General features: G+C 42.0%; 1 long non-coding RNA gene across 1 annotated transcript; it reads right to left on the bottom strand.

Moving 5' to 3' along the window:
• Positions 1–193: 193 nt before the first annotated feature.
• Positions 194–26760, bottom strand: LOC130272668 (uncharacterized). Its single transcript, XR_008843677.1, has 3 exons — positions 26706–26760; positions 25650–25716; positions 194–291 (listed from the first exon to the last, which is right to left on the bottom strand). It is a non-coding gene; the product is annotated as an uncharacterized LOC130272668 (long non-coding RNA).
• Positions 26761–27839: the final 1079 nt, after the last annotated feature.

Below are 27839 nucleotides of genomic sequence, written 5' to 3'. Positions count from 1 at the left end.
GACAAAACAATCAATATAAATATGGTTATATACAAAAAAGAGAGTGTGTTACTTTCTAACCAATGTCAGAGCTCCTTCACAATTCAGTTCCATTTCCACAATGAATAAATATGACAACAGTAAAATTGACATGCTGCATGTTTTCATTACGAATTACTCAGACAATATTATAAATCTTATTTTGAAAGAGTTCATTTGGAGTAGACATATTTTAATTGATTTACACTATGACATTATCCTTCTCTCTACGATCTACATTAGTTATCTGGCATAATTAAATAGCAAAGTCTCCTGTGAACAAAACAAGAAATGAGAAATATTAGGACATATTTATTTCGTTGTAACATTACAGGCAATGAATTTTAGCACTATGAGGCCTCAAAACATGTAATTAGACAGAAAATAAATGCAAAAAATATGTTTTCCTTTTAGCAAAAAGGCCCATTAAAAACAAATAAGAACAATTCAAATAGTAAAACAAATGGAAATAAATTGAATAGATGTGAAACAAATCAATATTTGATCTATCTATCCATCTATCTATCTATCTATCTATCTATCTATCTATCTATCTATCTTGACCTATCTAAACAGTACATTTATTATATATTATTAATATTAAAAGCAGTTATTAATCTTTTCTACACTGAGACTTAATTGGCTGTAATTAATGCTTCAGACTGTGAGACAGCTTCTAAATTTGACTTTTCCTGTTTTGCATTTTGTCAAGTGAAGCTTTATTATTTAGACCTTGCAAACATTTAAGCCACCACACAAATCAATATCTACAGACTATTCGGAGAAAATGGTGATTTCACACAAATTCTGCATTAGAGATGAGTGAACCAAACCCCCAGAACCTGAGTTAGAACTTTGCTAAACGATCAGTTCGCTAGAACTCGAATTTAGAACTCATCTTAGTTTGGCAGAACCTGCTAAAATAACATCAGCCAGAAAGATGGAGTAACAGCTCTCCCTTCCAATATGAAAGCAGTATAGAGGCGATGCCAAAGCCACTAGTTTTATGTCTCTTTTGTGCACTTTCCAGGATGGCAATCCTATTGCTACACCCCAAAATGGGAACTACTTGAGAAAAGTCATTGCTTCTTCACTTTACAGGCACAAAACCTGTAGCTACTCCAGAAAAGGGATCATTCTGGACCATTTGGAAAAAGCCATTGCCTCTTCCAATACTTCTGTGAGCATTTAACCCCTTAAGGACCCAGCCATTTTACACCTTAGGACCCGGCCATTTTTTGCACATCTGACCACTGTCAATTTAAACATTAATAACTCTGGAATGCTTTTAGTTATCATTCTGATTCCGAGATTGATTTTTCGTGACATATTCAACATTTTTTGGTAACTTGCATCCTTTCTTGGTGAAAAATCCCAAAATCCCAAAACTTTGAAGTAGTGTTGCTCGCGAATATTCGCAATTAGAATATTATTCGCGAATATCGCATATTCGCAAATTCGCGAATTTCGCGAATATAGCGCTATATATTCGTAATGACGAATATTCGTTTTTTGTTTTTTTTTCTTCACAGTACACATCACAGTGATCACCCCTCTCTGCTTCCAGCTTGTGTGGTGTAAAGAAGGCTCTAATACTACTGTGTGAGACTGGCGTGCGGAAATCTGCATATGCGAAAATTAGTATATGCTATTTTTCGCATATGCGAATTTTCGCGTATACTAATTTTGTATATGCTAATTTTCACATATGTAAATTTTCGCATACGCGAATTTTCGCATATGCGAAAATAAAACGAGAATATAACGAATATGCGAATATTCGCGAATATATGACGAATATTCGTCCATATATTCGCGAATATTCGCAAATTCGAATATGGCCTATGCCGCTCAACACTACTTTGAAGCTCTCTGCTTGTAATGAAAATGGATATTCCAAATATTATTTTTTTATTCACATATACAATATGTCTACTTTATATTTGCATCATAAAATTGACGAGTTTTTACTTTTGGAAGACACCAGATGGCTTCAAAGTTCAGCAGCAATTTTCCAATTTTTCACAAAATTTCCAAAATCACAATTTTTCAGGGACCAGTTCAGGTTTGAAGTGAATTTGAAGGGTCTTCATCTTAGAAATACCCCACAAATGACCCCATTATAAAAACTGCACCCCCCAAAGTATTCAAAATTACATTCAGTCAGTGTTTTAACCCTTTAGGTGTTTCACAGGAATAGCAGCAAAGTGAAGGAGAAAATTCACAATCTTCATTTTTTACACTCGCATGTTCTTGTAGACCCAATTTTTGAATTTTTACAAGGGGTAAAAGGAGAAAATGTATACTTATATTTGTGGCCCAATTGCTCTCGAGTAAGCACATACCTCATGTGTCTATGTAAAGTGTTCGGCGGGCACAGTAGAGGGCTCAGAAGGGAAGGAGCGACAAGGGGATTTTGGAGCGTACATTTTTCTGAAATGGTTTTTGGGGGGCATGTTGCATTTAGGAAGCCCCTATGGTGTCAGAACAGGAAAAAAACACATGGCATACCATTTTGGAAACTATACCCCTTGAGGAACGTAACAAGGAATAAAGTGAGCCTTAATACCCCACAGGTGTTTCACGACTTTTGCATATGTAAAAAAAAAAATTAAAAATTTCAATAAAATGTGTGTTTCCCCCCAAATTTCACATTTTTGCAAGGGTTATTAGCAGAAAATACCCCCCAAAATTTGTAACCCCATCTCTTCTGAGTATGAAGGTACCCCATAAGTTGACCTGAAGCGCACTACGGGCGAATTACAATGCTCAGAAGAGAAGGAGTCATATTTGGCTTTTTGAGAGCAAATTTTGCTCGGGGGCATGTCACATTTAGGAAGCCCCTATGGTGCCAGGACAGCAGAAAATACCCACATGCCATACCATTTTGGAAACTAGTCCACTTGAGGAATGTAACAAGGAATAAAGCGAGCCTTGATACCCCACAGGGGTTACACAACTTTTGCATACGTAAAAAAAAAATATGAATTAAAATGTGTGTTTCCCCCCCCCCCCCAAATTTCACATTTTTGCAAGGGTTAATAGCAGAAAATACCCCCCAAAATTTGTAACCCCATCTCTTCTGAGTATGGAGGTACCCCATAAGTTGACCTGAAGTGCACTACGGGCGAACTACAATGCTCAGAAGAGAAGGAGTCATATTTGGCTTTTTGAGAGCAAATTTTGCTCGTGGGGCATGTCGCATTTAGGAAGCCCCTATGGTGCCAGAACATCAAAATAACCCCCACATGGCATACCATTTTGGAAACTAGACCCCTTGAGGAACGTAACTAGGGGTACAGTGAGCATTTACCCCCCACTGGTGTCTGTCAGATCTTTGGAACAGTGGGCTGTACAAAATTTTTAATTTGCGCAGCCCACTGTTCCAAAGATCTGTCAGACACCAGTGGGGTGTAAATTCTCACTGCACCCTCATTACATTCCGTGAGGGGTGTAGTTTCCGAAATGGGGTCACATGTGTTTTTTTTTTTGCGTTTGTCAAAACCGCTGTAACAATCAGCCACTCCTGTGCAAATCACCTCAAATGTACATGGTGCACTCTCCCTATCTGGGCCTTGTTGTGCGCCCCCAGAGCACTTTGCGCCCACATATGGGGTATCTCCGTAGTCGGGAGAAATTGCATTACAAATTTTGGGGGGCTTTTTTCCCTTTTACCTCTTGTCAAAATGAAAAGTATAGGGCAACACCAGAATGTTAGTGTAAAAAAATTATTTTTTTACACTAACATGCAGGTGTAGACCCCAACTTCACCTTTTCATAAGGGGTGAAAGGAGAAAAAGCCCCCCAAAATTTGTAACACAATTTCTCCCGAGTACGGCGATACCCCATATGTGGCCCTAAACTGTTGCCTTGAAATACGACAGGGCTCCAAAGTAAGAGCGCCATGCGCATTTGAGGCCTGAATTAGGGATTTGCATAGGGGTGGACATAGGGGTATTCTACGCCAGTGATTCCCAAACAGGGTGCCTCCAGCTGTTGCAAAACTCCCAGCATGCTTGGACAGTAGACGGCTGTCCGGCAATACTGGGAGTTGTTGTTTTGCAACAGCTGGAGGCTCCATTTTGGAAACAGTGGCGTACCAGACGTTTTCATTTTTATTGGGGAGGGGAGGGGGGCTGTGTAGGGGTATGTGTATATGTAGTCTTTTTACTTTTTATTTTATTTTGTGTTAGTGTAGTGTAGTGTAGTGTTTTTAGGGTACAGTCACACGGGCGGGGGGTTACAGCGAGTTTCCCCCTGCGAGTTTGAGCTGCCACGCAAAATTTGCTGCATCGCAAACTTGCAGCCCCCTGTAAGCCCCCTGCCCATGTGAATGTAACCTGTACATTCACAGGGGGGGAACCTCCAGCTGTTGCAAAACTACAACTCCCAGCATGCACAGTCTATCAGTGCATGCTGGTAGTTATAGTTTTGCAACAGCTGGAGGCACACGGGTTGGGAAACACTGAGTTAGGAAACAGACAATGTTTCCCAACCAGTGTGCCTCCTGTTGTTGCAAAACCACAACTCCCAAACATTCTCCGGCATGCTGGAAGTAGTAGTTCGGTAACATCTTTAGAGCCAGATGTTGCTGAACTACAACTCCCAGCCTGCTTGGAGTTGTAGTTTTGCAACATCTGGAGGACTACACTTTGCAGACCACTAATACAGTGGTTCCCAATCTGTGCCCTTTCAGATGTTGCAAAACTACAACTCCCAGTATGCCAAAACTGTCCAAGCATGCTGGGAGTTGTAGTTCTGCAACATCTGAAGGGCCAGATGTTGCAGAACTACAACTCCCAGCATGCCTGGACAGTAAGGGCATGCTGAGGATGTGTAGTTTTGCAACATCTGGAAGGGCACAGTGGTCTCCAAACTGTGGACCTCCAGATGTTGCAAAACTACAACTCCCAGCATGCCCAGATGCCAAGGGCTGTCTGGGCATGCTGGGAGTTGTAGTATACAGGGTCCCAATACAGCAATGCATGTCGCTTTACGGCGACGTGCATTGCTGTAAAGGGCCCGACCACGGCTGAAGATCCACTCACCTGTCGCCGCCATCTTCCTCGTCAGGATCCGGGTCTTCAGGGACGAGGTAAGTACCGGGGCCGGGCCCCAGCACTCCCCCGTCCTCCGCCGCGTCCTCCGGTCTTCCTCCCATCCTCTCCGGACTTCCAGGGGCCGGGCAGGACGGGAGGAAGTAACCGCCCCCCCCCTGCAATTGGTCGGTTAACTAACCAAAGAATCGCAGGGGATCGGAGGAGGTGGCCGGCTTGCCACCTCGCTCCTAGTCTTCAGCATGATCCTGGCTGTCTGTGACAGCCGGGATCATGCAAAATTACCGGGTGGTCGGGTCCCAGAGACCCGATCAGCCCGGTATCGCCGCAGATCGCAAGGGCGATTTCCCTTGCGATTTGCGGCGATTGCCGACATGGGGGGCCTACATGGCCCCCCTCGGCATTTGCCCTGGATCCCTGCTGAAGGATTTCAGCAGGGATCCGCTTCCTATCTCCGCGGGTGAGCGGCGGAGACCAGGAAAAGACCATGACGTATGCATACGTCATGGGTCCTTAAGATCCAGGGTGTGAGGTTAAAGGGGTATTCCAGGCAAAAACCTTTTTTTATATGTCAACTGGCTCCGGAACGTTAAACAGATTTGTAAATTACTTCTATTAAAAAATCTTAATCCTTCCAATAGTTATTAGCTTCTGAAGTTTACTGTTTAACTGCACAATGATGATGTCACGTCCCGGGAGCTGTGCATGATGGGAGAATATCCCCATAGGAGCTGGACAGCTCCCGGGACGTGAGTCATCAGAAAGCAGTTAGACAGAAAACAGCAGCTCAACTTCAGAAGCTAATAACTATTGGAAGGATTAAGATTTTTTAATAGAAGTAATTCACAAATCGGTTTAACTTTCCGGAGCCAGTTGATATATAAAAAAAAGTTTTGGCCTGAAATACCCCTTTAAACACAGAAAGGCATCTGCCTCCAAAAAAAAGCATCATTTTTGAGTATTTCTTTTAAAAAGCATAAAAATCGGCTAATATAGTGTGCTTTTATTCAGCCTGCTAGTTACCATGAGATACCATCTGTTTACATATAGCCATATATATTGCCATATCAGTAAAATTACCTTTGCCTTAAAAAGAGCTTAGAAGTGCATAGATACACTTCTAGGTGACCTCACGATTTTATACAGGGCTTTTTGGGCTATAAGACAGTATTATACCCACATTTCTGGACTATAATCAAAGTACAGGTTTTGGGTTTTGACAGGGCTAGTTTTACAACTCTAATTACCAGAGTTCGGTCTACTTGCAGAGATGATTTCTTGGAAAGTTCGCACATCTCTAGATCTTCATTGTAAACAATGCACTTGACAGAAATCAGAACATTAAAAATGTTAATAGAATCTTTTTCAACTGTTATACTTAAACTTTTGATCTGCAACTTCTTACCAGTATGCATATTATACTGGGCAGTATGGTGGCTTAGTGGTTATCGCTGTTTCCTTGCAGCGCTGGTTCATATCCTTAGAAGGACAACATGTACATTGATTTTTTTATATTCTCCCGGTATTTTTTTGTGGGATTCCTCCAGTTACTCTGGTTTCCTCCCACACTCCAAAAGATACTGGTGGTGAATTTGGAATCTGGATTGTGTGCTCCAATAAGTATAGAAATCAATTAAAGTGTTGACAAGATCTGTGCAGTACTGCAGAAAATTGTTACGCCGAGCGCTCCGGGTCCCTGCTCCTCCCCGGAGCGCTCGCGGTGTTCGTCTCTGTGCAGCGCCCCGGTCAGCGCCCCGGTCAGACCCGCTGACCGGGAGCGCTGCACTGGTGTCACCGGCGGGGATGCGATCCGCGTAGCGGGACGCGCCCGCCCGCGGGTCGCATCCCAATCTCCTCACCTGCCCCGTCCTCTAGCTGTTCAGTCCCGGCAAGCACGGCCCCGCTCTCTAGGGCGCGCGCGCCGGCTCTCTGAAATTTAAAGGGCCAGTGCACCATTAATTGGTGCCTGGCCCAATCAGTACCTGCACCTGTGCCATCCTTTCCGGACCTTGTTGCCTTGTGCCCTGTGAAAGAGTTTCCCTGTTCCCAAGCCTGTGTACCCAGACCTTCTGCTGTTGCCCCTGACTACGACTCTTGCTGCCTGCCCTGACCTTCTGCTACGTCCGACCTTGCTCTTGCCTTGTCCCTGTGTACCGCGCCTGTCTCAGCTGTCAGCTGGGGTTGAGTCGCTATCGGGTGGAACGACCTGGGGGTTACCTGCCGCTGCAAGTCCATCCCGCTTTGCGGCGGGCTCTGGTGAAAACCAGTAACCCCTTAGACTCCGTTCCCCTGGTACGGCCCACGCCATTACCCCACTGACACAGAGGATCCACCACCAGTGTCCTCGTTGCATATCAGTCCGGATACTGACAGAAATGTTATATGAATAAAGAAATACATTTTATAGAATAACTGTAACACATAAAAAAAAATTAATAGATCCCCTTAAAAGAGAAATTCAACTATTTATATATATAAATATAAATACATAATGCCATTAAAATCATTCATCCCTAACAGTTTATCTTGATCTTTGCTTGGGCTACTGGCAATAGCCAATACAGTCCAATTGAAGTTGATAGAACCAAGTTATAATACTACATACAACCTAGGGACAGGTGTGGTGCTATTATTTTTTTTATAAGAAATGATCTCAGTTTTTTGTTTATTCCTAGATAACCCCTTCAACAAATGCCTCAGGTCAGCCTAAGAAAGGCCCCAGGGTCTCCTAGATGCCTGGCCTAACAGAGTGTCTGTCAGTGTAATATTGACAGCCAATAATGATTTGATATACAGTACAGTTTAGTATAGTGAAAGTATAGTGAAGCACTTTGCCAACTATCAGAAGATCGCATTGTGCCTTAGAGGGACTAAATCAAATAATAAAAAAAAGTTAAATTAAACACAGACATATATAGAATGCTACGGCTGTTATCATAATGACCCAAGCAAAAAAAACATCATGAATACATTTAACAAAAAAAATAAAAAATAAACTTAACTGCCCCCCACCCCAAAAATAAAATAAATAAAAAGCTAAACAATAGATTGTAAGTATCCCAAAACGGTACCAATAGAAACTAATCATCTCACAAGACAAAAAACAAGCTGTCTGTCAAGAATAGTTTTAATTGTGCAAAAAATACTAAAATATTTAGCAATAACAAAACTGATACATATTTAGTATTGCTGCATTCAAATCAACCCAAAGATTAAAAGTAAAATGTTGTTGAGGTTTTTACCTCATTGTAAAAAGAGAAAAAAAGTACAATAAAGATGAAATTTTTGTTTTACAATTCACTTCTCTTGGACTGTAATCTAGCATGGCCACTACATTATATTCTAAACGGCCTGCTTCTATATATTGCATTGATGGTGCATCAGGTGTCAACACCCCACTTATCTGATATTGATGACTGGGGATACATTGTTTTTGATGGATCTGTATATTTCTGTGTACTGGTACCTACATTTATATACTAATTCATAGGGGTGGGGTTACTATATTAAGTTGCCTCCAATTGCAACTGTGCCGAGCTTGCTGATCCCAAACCTTGTGACTCTAAATAACCCCTGCTAACTTCTGGTCCATATGCCTACTGAATACTGGTCCTAACATCTATGTCAGTCTCTTTGCTTGTAAATTAATAGACATCTTCTCTTCTAAGAGAAGATCAAGTTGAATTTTTGTAATGAAGACAAGCCCCAGATGGGACCAGTGTTAGGGTAATACCCTGTGTATCCCATTAGGCCCTTCGTCTGTCTGTGATCTTCACATTCATACAAGGAAAGACACACAACTTCTACTCTGTTGTAGCAGCTCCAGCCCCCCCACTTGACTGCTGCCCATGCCACAGTAGTATGTCAACCAATGGGATGATGGTACAATGACATTATGTGTTTCCATTTACAATATAGCAGAGTAAGCAGTTTAGACAAAACCTTCTAAGGACAGACAATATATGTATAGCATCTTCTCTTATGGAAGGGGAAACACCGCTTATAGGGTAATGTCTCAATACAACAACTGTGCAAAAGACAACTCTGGAACTCAGAAGACTATTCTTGGAGAGATAATACAACAGCTCTTCATCTCTCTAGGGGGTATTACACAGTATTACACAAAACCTATGGTGTATTTATATAGTGAATTATGTTTAAACTGGAATATAAAAAATGACCATGTCACCAGTAGGCTCATTCATTTGGCGAAAACAGTAGAGAAATGATATGCTTTCTCGCGTTTTCATTTTGGATGCAAAAAAGGCATCTAACAGGGTTCATTTGGGGTATTCATCTGCAGTGTTAGTGGGATTTGGTTTCTCCAGATATATTAAATCTGCAATAATGGCTTTATACTCTAACCCATCAGCCATAGTTTCCTGTTCCTGCCTTTTATTAGATCCTTTTGAAAGTACCAGCAAAGGTTATGTTTTGTCGCTGTTAAGATTTGCTTCTGTTCTCGAGCCTGTAGCAGAAAATTACATCAAACTTCCTTATAGAAGGTATAAGGATGAGTTCACCAGGGCAAAGCCTTCCACCCATGTAAAGCACTGAGCCATGGCTTTCATGTTCAGTGCAATGCAAGGGAGAGCAGTCTCAAAGCTTTCAATGATTATAGGAGTTTCAGTGCATAACCATGTGGAAAATTTTACTTTTACAAGTGGTTCTCCATCTCCGATTGAAGTCAATGGGAGTGGGGTTTTCTAATGTGACACTGTGCGGTTTCTGTATAAAACTATGCAGGTTTGGTTCACATGAACTTACATTTACTCTCAGAAACTTGCACAACCATATTCGCTTATATGTGGATAAAATGATCCTATCAATATCTCTTTACTCCACCATGTTCAAAAACATTAGAGGATTAATGTGAAAGTGAAGAAAAAAATTTAAATTCAGAATCATACCCCTCACTTGGAAAAATAAATACATAAAAACTTGCTTATGGTGTGTTCACACATTCAAGGTTTTTAATGGCAATTATTGAAAACAAAGCCAGGGACAGATCATAAATTGAGGAAATGTAGATAGGAAAGCTTTTTTTAAATCCATACCTGGCTTTGCATATATTAATTGCAATTAAAAACCTCAATGTATGAACACAGCCTCATGCTAGGAGTAAATTATTAAAGCACAATTATGACTCATAATATCAGATATCCAAATTACTAGGTCAGCACACTAACACCCCTTTGAATCAGGAATAGAGTTGAGTGAACTGAGCCCCCCGAACCCAAACTTGGGGGATTTGTAACTCGCCAACAGGATCAAAGCTGACAATGTAGGGGCTGCGAGGACAGCTCATGCTTTTACCCCTTGTTGGGTTGAGCGCTATGCGTCAGCCAAGCAAGGAGTTAGGGTGACCGTAATTAAACAGTATAGACCTAGACATGCAGAGAAATTGAACAATCTCTTTGCTGGCCAAGGAGCTGAGCACAACGCTGCCCGTTTTCCTGTACTAAAATGTTTAACAATTAACTTTCTTCTTTATCCAGATTTTAGTTGTGCAACATTTATTAACTTATTAACTAGTCTCACTGTCTCTTACTTGTCTCTGCAAACTTTTGAGTAAAATTAGGCTTGCACAAAAATGTGTCACTTTTTATGCCAAAACAAATGGCATACAAGCCCTGATAAATTCACTCAATTGGGAAAAGAGGTTGGATGGAATTGTACTACCAAATTTTACAGTATGCTACCACATATTGCTGTTACATGAAACTAAATAATGAAGGACTAATGTTCAGGATAAAATATGCTCTAGTTTCAAAGAACAGAAGATGGGAAAACTTTATTGTATGAACCAAACTCAGGAGTTATATTCGCCAGTCCAATCAGCAGCTGAGGGTGGGATATTTAACTCCCTGCAGTGTTCCAGCCCTACTCATGATTGCAGTTCATACCTAAGTCTGTTTCCAGGCTCTGCAATATCCGTGCAGCACTCGGCATTTAATGCTGGGCTGCTGCTCAAGTCTCAGAAACCTCTGAGGGTATGTGATGTGATATGACGCTATGCCCCCTCCATTCACGTCTATGGGAGGGGGCGTGATGGTCGTCACAACCCCTCCCATAGACATGAATGGAGGGGGCGTGGTGTAATGTTGCGAAGGGGTATGGCTTGAAATTACTTTGCCAGTTCCAGAAACTCATTGATTTCCGAGACACAGAGGTTTGCCAATGCTGTGCGTAGATCCTTTGGATAGGGGATAAGATGTCTATAGGCAGAATACCACTTTAAGCTTTAATCAACCAATCTCTTACATAAAAATATTTGTTTTGATAACACATCTTATGTGATACATATTTAAAATATGTATAATTCAGAATGTCTCTTACAGATGGTTTTAAGTTCTCTCTGGTGGTCATATCTGGGGTGTCATTGTAATGTCCTGTGGTTGTTGTAATGTCCTGTATACCTAATCATATTTTATAAATACCTATATGTAAATGTCTTTTATTGAGTTCTGTAATCAATGGCCATAGGATCTCTCTGATGTTTTTCATTTACTAAAATGACAGTAATTACTTAATTCATCCATTATCTTCATCTTTGTACTAGCAATTACAATACTGACTTTAAATTTCAGTCATGTTTCAATGTTTGTACTCATTTTATATTTTAAAAACTCAATAAACCATTTTAAAATCTAGTACATATTCATATATACAGCATAACTAGATGTCGAGGCTCCCATCAGACCACCAGGTCACTCTATGTTTGCTGGCCTTTTGGCACGAAAGGTTTTTTACATGTATTCTGGCATTTTACAATTTTTGTTGCATGCTTGAATTTTGTGTTTATACTTTTATACGTACATTTTATTTTTTATAATGGAAAACACTCACTTAAATCCTGTTGATTGAATGTGTTGGGTGTAAATTTACATAAAGACAGTAGCTAATATTTCACGCTAATCAACATTTACATTGCACTTAATTTGTAAGGCATTTGTTGTAGCATGCCATACATTACCTGTGCCGCCAAATTAAATAAAAACATGATGTACTATATGAAGTAAAATCAGTAGCACTGTCATCATGTATTCTTCACATTGTGTGGGCGAGGATTTATTTTTTCTGATTAAGGAGAGATTTTTTTGAAAATCACAATAACCATTAATTGTCATATATTTTTTTCATCGTTATATTGCCATTTATCAGAAGAAAATTGATGTATAGAACAGTTGTGTGTATATTGTGTGCACTTCATTTGGGGTAACTCTTCAATGTCTACCCTAGTGACAGTGTGGCAGATGGCAATGCTACAGGCTATACAAACCTGCCTGCTGTTTTCATCTTCACTTCTCATTGATGTTTTTGTTAATTTAGTCATTATTGATTTGTTTATCATGTCTATCAAAGGACATTTAGAGTAAAGACAAGTGCATGTAATGTAAACCAGCTGTTAACCTTGTTTTAATGCCAAGATTACAAGATGGATTAAAATTAGAGATGAGCCAATCGAAGCTGACGAACCCAAATTCGTTACGAATTTCATGAAATATTCAATTTGCATTTACTGCAGTCCAGGCTCCAGGGCATCTAAAATGGCGGATCCACATGTCAGTACAAGGGGCAAGGAATGCTGGGAAGGCAAGGCGGCAATGGAAGTAGGCGGAATGACCCTGAATCACATGCAGGGTGCAGCCTATCAGCAGCCAGTCACCCCTGTGATGTCACAGCCCTATATATTCGGCAGCCATTTTCTGGCTCGCCATTTAATTCATTACACTGCAGAGAGATAGGACGGACATCGCTGTGTGTGTGTTACACAGAAAAGCTTGTTGCAGCAGCGTTTCACCTCTTAGTCACCTCTGCCTTCTGTAGGACACAGAGCACAGTTTTTTTGCACAGAAATTAATTCTTACTGCAGCGATTAACCCCTGTGAACAGCACTGTACTACAGTGAGGGGCAGAGAGCTGTGTGTTGCCTCAGCTGCAGAAATATTTTCACAGGAGGGCAAATCTGTGTCTTTGTTCCACAACAACTGGTCTGTTGGTTATACTAGCCTGTAGACGGTATAATCCATACCCAGAAGTCCATTCCTAATAGTATTTGAGAGAGAATCTTTTTGCAATTTGAGGTTTAGTACACAGTGACTGTGTGCTCCACCATTGTTGTGTACTGATGGTGCTGTGGGCAATTATTTTTTTTCTAGAGTACTGTAGCACATTTTTCTGCCCTCATAAGTGCATACCACATACCTACATCTAAGGGGTGTACTATTTTGTACCTGTTAATCTGTCAAGGGCCTACATACTGTGAAAGGACAGCCAAAAGTAATCACCGGCTGGGGTTTTACTCCAATACGTTTATTAAGCGTACTGTAGCGCATTTTTCTGCCCTCATGAGTGCATACCACATACCTACATATAAGTTTAAACCTGTTAATCTGTCAAGGGCCTAGATTCTGTGAAAGTCCAGACAAAATGACTCACCGGCTGGTGTTGTACTCAGATACTTTTTTGGGTGTACTGTAGCGCATTTTTCTGCCCTCATAAGTGCATACCACATACCTACATCTAAGTAGTGTACTATTTTGTACCTGTTAATCTGTCATGGGCCTAGATACTGTGAAAGGACAGCCAATAGTACACACCTGCTGCTGTTCTACACATATAAGCGTAGTGAAGCGTATTGTACTCCCCTCATAAACGCAATAAGTATGTCAGGCAGAGAAGTGCCAGGACATGCACAATGGAGTGGCAGAGATCTAAATTCATCAGACGCAGGCAGAGGTCGCAGCAGAGTAGGGGCGTGTGGCAGCTGGAGTCACAGCGAGAGGTCTAAGCTCCCGGTGTAAGCTAGCAGTCGTGTCTCGACCAGCAACCCGGCAGCCGTGATTGATCAGTTCATTCGGTCATCCACTTCATGCCAAGTGACATCCGACACCCCCAGTCAACAGTTGGTGGGTTCCTCAGACTCAACCCTCAGTTGGCAAGGCCCTCATGCTGCTGCTGCCACCTCAACGCTCTGTCATTGTGCTGCTCTCTGGTCTCCTTATGCTAATGCTACCACCTTCAGACTCTATCATTGTGCTGCTCTTTGGTCTCCTCATGCTAATGCTACTACCTCCAGGCTCTTTCATTGCACTGCTCTATGGTCTCTTCATTCTAATGCTAACACCTCCAGGCTCTGTCATTGTGCTGCTCTATGATCTCCTCATGCTGATGCTGCCACCTCCAGGCTCTCTCATTGTGCTGCTCTATGGTCTCCTCATGCTAATGCTACCACCTCGGTGCTCTGTCATTGTGCCACCATATGGTCTCCTCATGTTGATGCTGCCACCACCAGGCTCTCTAATTGTACTGCTCTATGGTCTCTTCATGCTGATGTGGCCACCTTCAGTCTCTATGTTTGTGCTACTCTATGGTCTCCTGATGCTACCACCTCCAGGCTCTCTCATTGTGCTGCCATGGATATGGCAAACCATAATTAAAGGGCTGGTCCCCAGTTTCCGAAATTTCTCTGTATTAGGGTCACTTTCAGGACTCCTGATGCTGCTGCTACCTCCAGGCTGTCTCATTCAGCCACTATATGGTCTCCTCATGCTTCAGCCAACTCCAGGCTGTGCAATTGAGCCACTATATGGTCTCCTCATGCTGCAATAAACTCCAGGCTGTGCCATTCAGCCACTATATGGTCTCTTCATGCTGCCACAAACTCCGGGCTGTGCCATTCAGCCACTCTATGGTCTCCTCATGCTTCAGCCAACTCAAGGCTGTGCCATTCAGACACTATATGGTCTCCCCATGTTGCCACAAACTCCAGGCAGTCATTCAGCCACTATATGGTCTCCTCATACTGATGCCACTTGCAGGCTTTGTAATTGTGCTGCCATGTGACATGTGACTTCTTGTTAAATATGGTCCTTGGTACCCACACGCCGGGGCACTAAAACTTGCAAGTTAAAATTTTAATTAAAAAATCCTCAATTTAAATTTCAAAATCTTACATTTAAATTTCAAAATGTTAAATTTCAATGGTCTCCTCATGCTTCAGCAACCTCCAGGATGTGCAATTCAGACACTATATGTTCTCATGATTCAGCCACCTCCAGGCTGTGTCATTCAGCCACAATATGGTCTCATAATGATGCCACAAACTCCAGGCAGTCATTTAGCCACTATATGGTCTCCTCATACTGATGCCACCTCCAGGCTCTGTCATTGTGCTGCCATGTGACATGTGACTCCTTGTTTGATTTGGTCCGACATGCCGGGGCCCGGGGCACTAAAACTTGGGAGTTCAAATTTCAATTTAAAATTTAAGCATCTTAAATTTCAATGGTCTCCTCATGCTTCTGCCAACTCCAGGCTGTGTGATTCAGCCACTATATGGCACCCTCATGCTTCAGCCCCCTCCAGGCTGTGCCATTCTGCAACCATATAGTCTGCTCATGCTTCAGCCACCTCTAGGCTGTGCCATTCAGCCACTATAGGATCTCCTCATGATTCAACCAACTCCAGGCTGTGTCATTCAGCCAATATATGGTTAACTGATGCTGCTGGGCCTGGGCCTAAAACATTTTATGGTAGCACTAGCTCACATAAATCTTCAATTTAAATTTCAAAATTCATCTTTTAATCTTAGGGATTGTGAAGCCCATGTGTCTACTCATGCTGCTGCCAGCTCCAAGCGGTGTTATTCAGCAACTATATGGTCTCTTCATGCTGCCAACAGCTCCACGCAGTGTCATTCAGCCACTATATTTTTCTCCTCATTCTTCCAACACCTCCACGCTGTGTTATTTAGCCCTTATATGGTCTCCTCATGCTGCCAACACCTCCACGCTGTGTCATTTAGCCACTATATGGTCTCCTCATTCTGCCAACACCTCCACGCTGTGTCATTTAGCCCTTATATGATCTCCTCATGCTGCCAACACCTCCACGCTGTGTCATTTAGCCACTATATGGTCTCCTCATGCTGCCAACACTTCCACGCTGTCAGGATCCGGATGGGTATACTGTGAGGATACTGGTGGTGGATCCTCTGTGTCAGTGGGGTGATGACGTGGGCCGTATCAGGGGAACGGAGTCTAAGGGGTTACTTTACTTTACTTTTCACCAGAGCCCGACGAAAAGCGGGATGGACTTGCAGCGGCAGGTAACCCCCAGGTCGTTCCACCCAATAGCGACTCAACCCCAACTGACGGCTGAGACAGGCGCGGTACAAAGGATTAGGCAAGAGCAAGGTCGGACATAGCAGAAGGTCAGGGCAGGCAGCAAGGGTCGTAGTCAGGGGCAACGGCAGAGGGTTTGGAACACTGGCTTGGGACATACACTGGAAAAGCTTTCACTGGCACTAAGGCAACAAGATCTGGCCAGGACAGGAAGGGGAAGTGGGTTTTTATAGGCATGGAGCAGGGAAGCTAATTACACTGATTGGGCCAGACACCAATTAGTGGTGCACTGGTCCTTTAAATCTTAGAGAGCCGGCGCGCGAGCGCCCTAGAGAGCAGAGCCGCGAGTGCCAGGACGTGACAGCCGGGGAACGGGACAGGTGAGTAGATTGGGATGCGACCCGCGAGCGGGCGCATCCCGCTATGCGGATCGCATCCCCGCCGGCAGTGTCAGTGCAGCGCTCCCGGTCAGCGGGTCTGACCGGGGCGCTGCAGAGAGGAGAACGCCGCTAGCGCTCTGGGGAGCAGGGACCCAGAGCGCTCGGCGTAACACACGCTGTGTCATTCAGCCACTATATGGTCTCCTCATGCTGCCAACACCTCCATGCTGTGTCATTCAGCCACTATATGGTCTCCTCATACTGATGCCACCTCCAGGCTCTGTCATTGTGCCGCTCTGCAGCAGTGATTCTAATAGCGACACTGTAATCTGCATGTCATACTTAATAACAGTATTATTTCACTACCCCAGCACACACTATATGTGTGTTAGAACACAGCAAAGTGTTCTACACCCCTATTGAGGATCTCTGTAGGCCAGAAATAGACAATTTTAATAAATTCGGATCAAAACTATTTTTTTGCGGAAAATTCAGCAAATCGGTTGAATCAAAGTTTTTCAAAAGTTTGCTCATCTCTAATTATAATCAATGAAAATACATATTTTTAATGTGCAACTGCATGAGATTTTACCCTGTAACAAGTATGTGAAAAGATTGTATTGCAGCCATCCTTTTGGCAATTTTTTTTTACAGTTTTGATCATCCTAAAATTCACTTTTCTGTGAAGTTTAATAGGCACTGTCAAGGGTTATCAATGCCCCTGGGCTGCTACGCCTCTTCCCTTTTTAGGGGTTTCCGGCCATACACATCTTATTCCCTATCCAAGAGATAGGGGATAAGAAGTCTGATCGTGGCCCCCCCACGATCTCCATGCAGCACCCGCATTCTATGGTGGGCTGCTGCTCCAGTCTCGGAAACCTCTGTGTTTCCGGGACTGGAGACGTTGTGTCACGCCACGTTCCCTTGTGATGTCACAACAGGCCTCCAGCATCCATGTCTATCCATATCTGTCATAGAATGCGGGTACAGCACAGAGATCATGGGGGATCCCAGCAGTGGGCCCCCCGCGATCAGACAATTATAATTGTTGTCTTTTGAAAGTGAGCTATGAAGTAATTTTTTTTCTTCATTTTGTTTATGTGAGACATTTGTCATAATATTAAGCACGGTAAAAAAAATTGGAGCACCTAAGCAAAAAATTTAATCACTTCAGAACACTGTTGTGTATGATTCCTCTACTCTTCTGTGACTTTTTTGCACAAAAAGTCTCAGTTGCAACAATTTATGAGACTTTTTAAAAGTGTTCTCCAAAGTCAGGTATAAAAGCCAGGTCTGACCTGGCTTAGGTTTGCGACATTTCGGAGGGGGTTGTCACTTTTTTTTATGCCTATGTGCGAATTCATAAACCCGTGACCACTACAAAGTAAGAACTGAAAGTTGCTTTGGTAAGGCTGTTTGGTACTTTCTACGTACCCACAAATGTCACCAAAAAAGTGAAAAGTTCTGCAATTGTAGAGCCATATAAATCTACAGGCAACATTGTGCTCTTTCCTGCCCCTTCCCCTCCTCAGTCCCGATTGCAGAGGAAGCAGCCTGAGAGGAAGAGTTGCGGCCCTGCTGTCCTCTAGGGGACAACCAATATGCCCCCTAGCCCCTTGGCCCAGCCTGCCCCTGATATATATATATGTTCAAAAAAATACTTCACCAACCGTAGACGGGTGCCATCACCTCCGACTCGATCACAGCCACTGGTAGATATTATCAAAAATGGTGCAGCACTCCACAAGATATCCAAAACAAACTTTTTATTTCCACATGTCATAACATTGCACATAGCACTTTATGACATGTGGAAATAAATAGTTTGTTTTGGATATCTTGTGGAGTGGTGCACCATTTTTGATAATATCTATCTATCTATCTATCTATCTATCTATCTATATATCTATATATCTATATATATATATATATATCTATATATATATATATATATATATATATATATAGATATATATATAATTTGCCCTGAGGCAAATACTCATCCCCTTTAGCTGCTCTCAGGACTCTTACCCCAGCCAAACCAGATCACCCTGCTCTGTACTGACGAGTGGCAAAAATCACGAAACAGCTGTCTGCAGATGGGTAGAAACTTCCCTTTTGGGGAGTAGTCTGGCTTGGCATAAAATCCTGATCAGCTTTTTATATTCCTTAACAGGAGCTAAACTGATACCAGGGAACATTACCTGAAAAGGTGATGTATTGAGCTGCTTTGCATATTCCCCTACCCAGAATGCCCGCGGAGTGCTTAATGGCCTTCTGAAGCACTGTTAAACCAGGACTGGTGGCCTCGCCCTGAGGCAAATACTCATCCCCTTTAGCTGCTCTAAGGCCTCTTACCCCAGCCAAGCCAGATCACCCTGCTCTGTACTGGTGAGTGGCAAAAACCATGAAACAGCTGTCTGCAGATGGGTAGAAACTTCCCTTTTGGGGAGTAGTCTGGCTTGGCATAAAATCAGCTGATCAGCTTTTTATATTCCTTAACAGGAGCTAAGCTGATACCAGGGAACATTACCTGAAAAGGTGATGTAATGAGCTGCTTTGCATATTCCCCTATATATATACTACTACCAGCCACTTGACAAAACAAACTTTAAAGATGACATCTCACTGTCATGTGTCACAATGCCAGCTTTCAGAGGCTGCAGCCTTCTGTAGTACAACTCACTAATGAAAGACAGGGTCCTTTCAGCCTCCCTAGCAGACTAGCTTTTAGCTAGTTGTAACATACATAAAAAATTCAGAACTTGTGCTGATCAGGGCTCATCTGAAAATCTAGCTCGGCCAAGGAAACAAAATTTGGCGCCCCACTGCCAATCCTGCCTTTCAATATATAAAAAACAGGGTCCAAAAAAGACTTATCAAAGCTCTGTAACAAGCTAAATTCTGTTAGATATTTAACTCTTTCTTGTATTTGCCACATCTTATCCAGCATTCCAGGATGAGATATGTGCCTCCTAAAAATTGGTTGCTTCATTTGAAAGGTATCTTAGCAACATATAGAGATCCCTGTCACTATCTCCAATATTACAATAAACAATATTGGCCCTCATTTACTAAGAGTGTCGGGTTTATCTCTGAGTGTTACTTCATTTACTCCCTGTATTTTTCTCCCTGATTTACTAATGTGTCGCACGGATTGTGTCGCACGGGTTAGAAATTGTGTTGCACGGTAAATTTTATATATGCCCCCGGCACAGCGCAATCATATGATCCCAGCAGTGCATATATATATATATATATATATATATATATATATATATGCCCCCCGCACAGCGCAAACATATGCCTCCAGCAACACATGTATATACAGTATATATGCCACCCGCACAGCGCAAACATATGATCCCAGTAGTGCATGTATATATATATATATATATATATATATATATATATATATGCCCCCAGCAGCGCATGTATATACAGTATATATGCCCCCCGCACAGCGCAAACATATGCCCCCGGCGCATCTCTATACATATGCCTCAAGCGCTATCAAGGACAAGCATTTTATTAGCAGAGCATCACTCTGGGAAGCTGCTGCACGATGCTCTGCTAATGCTCCGCTTGTCAATCATAGCGCTTCAGAGGCATATGTGTATAGAAGTGAAGTGGGGAGCAGACATATAGCCGTATCTGGTCCCCACTTCGCTTCTATACACAATCCTCAGCAAACACCTCAGCTGCCCCATCACCTCCCCCATCCCCAGTGTTATAATTACCTGTTCCCCTGGCCCGCGCTTCTTCTGGCTCCGGTGCTGTGGCTGTGCGCTGTGATGCGCAATGATGAGTGACGTCACCAAACGCGACGTCACCGTAAGTGCGCGCAGTGACAGCGCCGGAGCCAGAAGAAGCGCGGGCCAGGGGAACAGGTAATTATAACACCGGGGATGGGGGAGACGATGGGGCAGCTGTGGTGTTTGCTGAGGATTGTGTATAGAAGCGAAGTGGGGACCAGATACGGCTATATGTCTGCTCCCCACTTCACTTCTATACACATATGCCTCTGAAGCGCTATGATTGACAAGCGGAGCATTAGCAGAGCATTGTGCAGCGGCTTCCCAGAGTGATGCTCTGCTAATAAAATGCTTGTCCTTGATAGCGCTTGAGGCATATGTATATAGATGCGCCGGGGGCATATGTTTGCGCTGTGCGGGGGGCATATATAGTGTATATACATGCGCTGCTGGGGGCATATGTTTGCGCTGTGCGGGGCGGCATATATAGTGTATATACATGCACTGCTGGGATCATATGTTTGCGCTGTGCGGGGGGCATATATACTGTATATACATTCGCTGCTGGGGGCATATGTTTGCGCTGTGCGGGGGGCATATATATATACATGCACTGCTGGGATCATATGTTTGCGCTGTGCGGGGGGCATATATACTGTATATACATGCGATGCTGGGGGCATATGATTGCGCTGTGCCGGGGGCATATATACTGTATATACATGCGCTGCTGGGGGCATATGTTTGCGCTGTGCGGTGGGCAAATATATATATATATATATACATGCACTGCTGGGGGCATGTGTTTGCGCTGTGCGGTGGGCAAATATATCTCTTAACATAAAAAACTACTACTAAAAAAGCTTGCACCTGTCGGGGGAAAAAAAGGACAAAACCCGAGTAATGTGGTCGGAAAAATTGGTAAATCTGTGAGAAAAAAAGTTTTTGGTCGGGAAACGCCCCTTTTTCGGCTTTTCAGCAAGCCGAGTCGGGTGGTTCGGGAATTAGTGTCGCAACATGGCGCAGACAATGTGCGACAACGTAAACCCGACAAATGCTGTCGGTTTGGTGATAGTAAATGAGGGCCATTATCTCTGTGTTCTTCAATATCAGTTCTGCCCTCTGGGGCATGGCTAAAATGCATATGGAATTCCAGCCAGCCCATGGGAGGGATGCCTGCCCCCACCCTCTGGATGACTTTTCCTCACCTGTGAGATTTTTATACATTTGAATTTTTTTTTGTATAATAGACAATCATTTCTCTTTACCATAAGTTACCTTTTACTTACAATTTACAATATTGTGAACAATCTGGAGAGGTTTTTTATTTATTTATTATGCAGCCCTTAAGGGTTAACATTCCTGTTAGCAGTATCTCAAATTCTATTTTTATCTTCAAGATCATTGTAATGTTCTATTTTCTTAAACACTACCTGTCTATAAACAAATGATCAGTTTACTTATTTCAAAGCTTTCAGATTGCCATCAATCAAAGCCATAAAATGTTTGACATTAGTAGATTTATCTACACATCATTCATCATTTTTTGTCATTTTAGATTACATAATCTTGTCACAAATTCCTTGGAGTTTTCATGTGTCATTGATGCAAAATTTGCAACTGTGATTATAATGTTAAGTAGCACAAACCACTCGCAGTCAACACATATTTAAAAGAATATTGATCAGAAAAAAACAAAATCTATTTTAAATATGTTATAGTAAAAGATAAAATTGCCATCAAGATCTGCTTCTAAAAAATATAATTTTAAAGGGATTATCCAGGAATAGAAAAACTGCAGATTTCTTCCCAAAACAGCACTAACCCTGTCCTCAGGTTGTGTGTTGTATTACAGACCAGTCCCATTGAAATGAATGGAGCCAAGTTGTAATACCACACACAACCTAAGGACAGAGGTGATTTTGTTTTTGGGAAAAAAAAAATAGCTCTCTTTTTCTATCACTGAATAACCCCTTTGACTGTGTTCCTCTTGTAGAAATTTGGGGAGCAGTAGCTTGCAATTGATAGAGAATTTTTTTTTTGTTCCTATGGTAAAACCGTGTTATGTTTTTTAAGGTTCTACCAATTCTAATGAACCTAATAGGAATAATTTAAGCAGATATATGTTTTTTGTATTTTGATTGCAACTGCACTTAAAGGGGTACTCCACTGGGAAACTTTTTTTTTTTTTTTTTTTTAATCAACTGGTGCCAGAAAGTTAAACAGATTTGTAAACAGATTTAAAAATCCTTCCAGTATTCTCCAGAGGAAGTTCTTTTATTTTTGAATTTCCTTTCTATCTGACCACAGTGCTCTCTGCTGACACCTCTGTCCATTTAAGGAACTGTGCTGAACAAGAGTAAATCCCTATAGCAAACCTATCCTACTCTGGAGAGCTTCTAAAATGGACAGAGATGTCAGCAGAGAGCACTGTGGTGAGACAGAAAGGAAATTAAAAAAGAAAAGACCTTCCTGTGGAGCATACAGCAGCTGATAAGTACTGGAAGGATTAAGATTTTTTTCCAGAGGAGTACCCCTTTAAGATAAGGCTAGGTTTACTGATGTGAAGAGACACACTTTTTTAGTACAGTCAAAAATCTGGACAGAAACCCTCCATGTTTAAAGTAAGCACATTACACTATTCACTAAAATTAACCAATTGTAAACTCAGGTTAATACACTGTAAAAGTCTTTACCATGTGACACTACAGCTTCCAGCATGACCTAAATGACAATAAGGGTATTCTGGGAGATGATGCTGCACCCATAATCTTCACAGCCCTTACAAGCCAACACGGTGCTGATGGGACAGAGTTTGCCGTCTGGACATCTTTGGATCCTTGCTTTAATAGCATATCCTATAGTTCATTTTATAGGCTTGTATTATAATCAAGTATTAATGAAATGGATTATACTATACACTGTGCCCCCTGATATTAATTATATACACACCATACCCCTAAAATTTATTTTCAGAAACATCATATCCCCTGCAATAGTTTCTAAGACACCCCATGCCCTAAAATATTTTTTTACACACACTTTTCCCCATGAAAATATAATGAGCAATCACAGTGGACCCTAAAATTAAAGGGATTTTCTGTCCCTTTAAAAAAAATCTGACTAGAAGGGCAAGACAATAAAAAAACAACATACTCGCTCTCTGCTTGTTCCTGGTTCTACGCTGCTGCAACGCAGGGCTGCTTGATGAAAGTTCAGTCCGGTGAAAAGACTAGTGGGTTCACACTACGTTTTTGCCATACTGTTTTCAATCCGTTTTTCAAAAGAAAACAGTATGGCAAAAAAACGGATGGAACAGTATGGAAAAAAAGTAAACCGTATGCGTTTTTAAACAGTATACTGTTTTTAAAAGTGCATACAGTTCCATCAGTTTTTATAGAAAAAAAAACATAAGTTTTTGAAAATTTTGTCCATTTTTAATGGGAGGGGTCTTGGGTGGCGACTTTAGGATTCAAATGCGCATGTGCAAAGTAAAAACGTATACGTTTTTCCCGTATGGAACCGTATACATGTGCGTCTCCCATTGACGTCCATGTTAAAAAAAAAAATTATGCGGTTGCAGTACAGTTTTTAAACCGGATACAAAATTGTGGTCAACCACGGTTTTGACTCCGGTTTAAAAAACGTACTGCAACCGCATGCGTTTTTTTTTAACATGGACGTCAATGGGAAATGCACATGTATACGGTTCCATATGGGAAAAACTTATACGTTTTTACTTTGCACATGCGCATTTGAATCCTAAAGTCCCCACCCAAGACCCCTCCCATTAAAAATTGGCAAAATTTTCAAAAACCTATGGGGTTTTTTTCTGTAAAAACTGACGGAACTCTATGCACTTTTAAAAACAGTATACTGTTTAAAAACGCATACGGTTTAGTTTTTTCCATACTGTTCCATCCGTTTTTTTGCCATACTGTTTTCTTTAGAAAAACGGATTGAAAACAGTATGGCAAAAACGTAGTGTGAACCCAGCCTATTTCAAATGTCGGGAAATTATTGACTACCTAAAAACCAGAGATAATCCACTGAGTTTTGTGCTGCACTCCGTGATACACTCATAGTGTCTTGCCTTCTCTAAACCCTATTAGTTGCTTAATGGGGAACTTATTCCCTATCCACTGTCTGATCGTGTTACCCCTTACACCTGACTGGATTCCGTTCATTATGCACACCAGGATGATTGTTGGGACCTACATGGGTAGTGTCAATGTACTGTTACTGTTAACATGCTCGTGGACATTGCTCTGAGTCTTCTATCCGTTCAAGGGTAGGGCCCCGGACATTCTTTCATGTAAGTGACTCTCTAGTCTATTTATCATATGCTGTATTGTTTTATGCTTTCTTTTATAGTGGTCAGTTCCTGCAAATAAGCCCCTAGAATGTAGAAGTCTGCTTTGTCCTCTACCTCCGTAGTGGCTGTTTGACACTGTAATAGGTTTATTTGGGCTCTGCTTTTACCTCCTTGCATCTCACAGAAATAACAGCGCCATTTTATTGTATTTTGTTCTAGTTGGCTGCCGTGCTTGTCATCTGTGATCCCCAATCCAGTTATTACAACACGTCAATAATAATAGCATCAGGTCTGGAAGCTGAGGGAACAAGACACAGCTGGAATTTGTAAAACTGGTACATTATTATTGTGTATATACATTAGGTTGGCTGAGATTCTCCAGGGCATTCCTATAGTGTAAAACATGATGGGTGTGTGGTGCATTATCCAAAACACTGTCTTCAATATTGGGAAGATAACTGCTTTGGCACAATATTGATGGAGAGCATTTAAAGGTGAGAATCAAGTCTTATATTTTTTTTTATATATCTGTCTAGACAAACAAGCATGGGAAACAACAACATACACTTGGAGGTCATAGACATAATCTTCAGAAGAATTATGCTATGAGTAGAGCTATAAGTGATGCCCAGATACATAAGGCTAAATGAGCAGATTAGAAACATTGTCACAGCATGCAGGCACACTTAAGCTGTTATGTAAGCTGACAAATAGTGTAGGAATACACATTGGAATTGGAATATTGCAGCATATTAAATAAGCATATCAGACAGTTTTCTAGTTGAAGCAGCTATTGTGAATTAATCAATTGCCAATAATAGATTCAGCTTGTGGATTTAGTTACAGAATAATTAAACATTTTCATTCTGTTCTGAATTATTTAGGTGTAAGCAAAGCAGAAATCATACAGTAATACAGCAGCATTCACTATGGGGACCAGAGACATAGAGGGGCCACTAAGGTGCAATAGATGGAATAGAAGGAACAGTAATTACCATTAGGCACTTTTTGGTGGGGTATTTAGGGGTGAGATCGAGGACTGTGATCTCGAGTGGAAACTTACTAGAAATAATAAAAATGCATATAATGATAGAAAAATTATTGTCGTCAGGTTATAAGAACAGTCCAGTCCTGCCTCATTTGCTTTATCAAAATTATAAAATTATTTCCCATTGCAAACTAGGTTTATTTGCAAAATAACAAATAAAATAAAAAATCTAACAAAAACTATGGAAATTGGTCAACACAACCAACAGGTGTTTTCTTTTTTCAATTTTAACAAAAAAAAATTATGATTTTAATGACTCCTAAAAATTATTTAACTGCTACTAACTGTTTTATATTAAAGGGATACTCCCCCCCTAGACATCTTATGACCTATCCAAAGGATAGGGGATAAAATGTCAGATCGCCACAGTCCCGCTGCTGGGGAGCCCCGGGATTACCGCTGCGGCACTGCGCTATCATTACTGCACAGAGTGAGTTCGCTCTGCACGTAATGACGGGCAATACAGGGGCCAGAGCATCGTTACGTCACGGCTCCGCCCTTTGTGACGTCACGGCCCAGCCCCCTCAATACAAGTCTATGGGAGGGGAAGTGGCGGTCGTCACGCCCCCTGCCATAGACTTGCATTAAGGGGACGGGCCGTGTTGTCATGAGGGGCGGAGCCATGGCGTCACGCTGCTCCTTCCCCTGCATCGCTCGTCATTACGCACAGAGGGAACTCGCTCTGTGCAGCAATGATAACGCAGTGCCCCAGAAGCGGCTCCCCAGAAGCGGGACCACGGCGATCTGACATCTTATCCCCTATCCTTTGGATAGGGGATAAGATGTCTAGGGGCGGAGTACCCTTTAAGCATAGATCACTCACAGGAATTAAAGCAAATTTAAAGTTACATTTTAAAATGTAGTTTTGTGTTACCAATTCTTAGCAAGTATTACCCTGATTCTGCTGTTTTTAGAAACACCATATTTGTGGCCCTAGCACACTTTGTGAATTTTGGGGCCTTCTTCCAATTATTGTTTTTCAGGTACCATATTGGGTATGTACCTGTAGTGCTATAAACTATATATACACTGTCAGTTACATGCTGACAGTTAGCCACTGAGACCTTTCCTGTGGCTGCGTCTAACAGACTTCTGTAGCATGCAGACTAGGAGGCCATGGCAGCCATCACAGCCCCACAATCACATTAAAAGTTTGCTGTTGGGCTATAGGGGGAGATGAAAGGGGTTACATTTTTTATGTTCACATCTTAACATACCCTAATATTTGCAGACTTTGTGCTGCATTGTTGTGTATTGCATAATTCTCGATCCACACCTCAGACTACGAGAAGTGGAGAGTTCACTTCTCCCCAATATACTACACCAGAGAGCTAACCCCGTTTTTTTTTTTTCGGTATAGAAGAGATGGAATACTCCTGCACTCACCGCTAGGCTGTGGACTCTATGTTCCTCTCTGAGCGCACACTATCTGCAGTCCGGTGTCCATGGTTATTTCCATGAGAGGAACATGGAGTCCACAGCCTAGCGGTGAGTGCAGGAGTATTCTGTTTCTTCTATGCCAAATTTTTTGCTGATACTTGCTTTTTTTGTATGTGCTAGCACCTCCGATATGGACTTATTTATATTTTGTCCGGACAACAACTGTATTGTTAGTACTCTAGCATCTCATACAATTGATCCTAACTACATGGGCAGTGCCATCAATCCCCTTCTCACCTATATACCGTTTTTTTTAATGTCCACCATTTCTGGGGGATCCCCAGCTGCAGACTATGAACAGAGCACATCTCCCGCACTCGCTTCATAGTCTGGGCGGGAGTCAGGATGTATATGTACATCCTGGTGCACCAAGTATCAGGCAGCCAGGGCATACAGGGATGTCCTATGTCGCCAAGAGGTTCAAAATACAGTGACATTTTTTCTATTTTACAGATGTTTTTAGCAATTTTTGTAGCTATTTTTTAGTTATTTATTTTACACATTGTAAAAGTGAGTGTAACACTCGCGGAGGTAGTGAATCCACTGTACCTGTGTGGAAGATGATGTGGGCCATGCAAGGGAGCGGAGTAACACCGCAAAGCTGAATGGACTTGTTGCGGCAGACGACACCCAGGTCGCTACCCCTGGCACGACTCGTCCACACAGGCTGCTGAGATGATACATAGCACAGGAAGGA

This window comes from Hyla sarda, chromosome 5 (genome assembly GCF_029499605.1).
Source record: "Hyla sarda isolate aHylSar1 chromosome 5, aHylSar1.hap1, whole genome shotgun sequence".
In the NCBI taxonomy this organism is placed as follows: Eukaryota; Metazoa; Chordata; class Amphibia; order Anura; family Hylidae; genus Hyla; species Hyla sarda.
The sequence above is the reverse complement of the archived record's forward strand: the minus strand, read 5'-3'. Positions and strand labels throughout refer to the sequence as shown.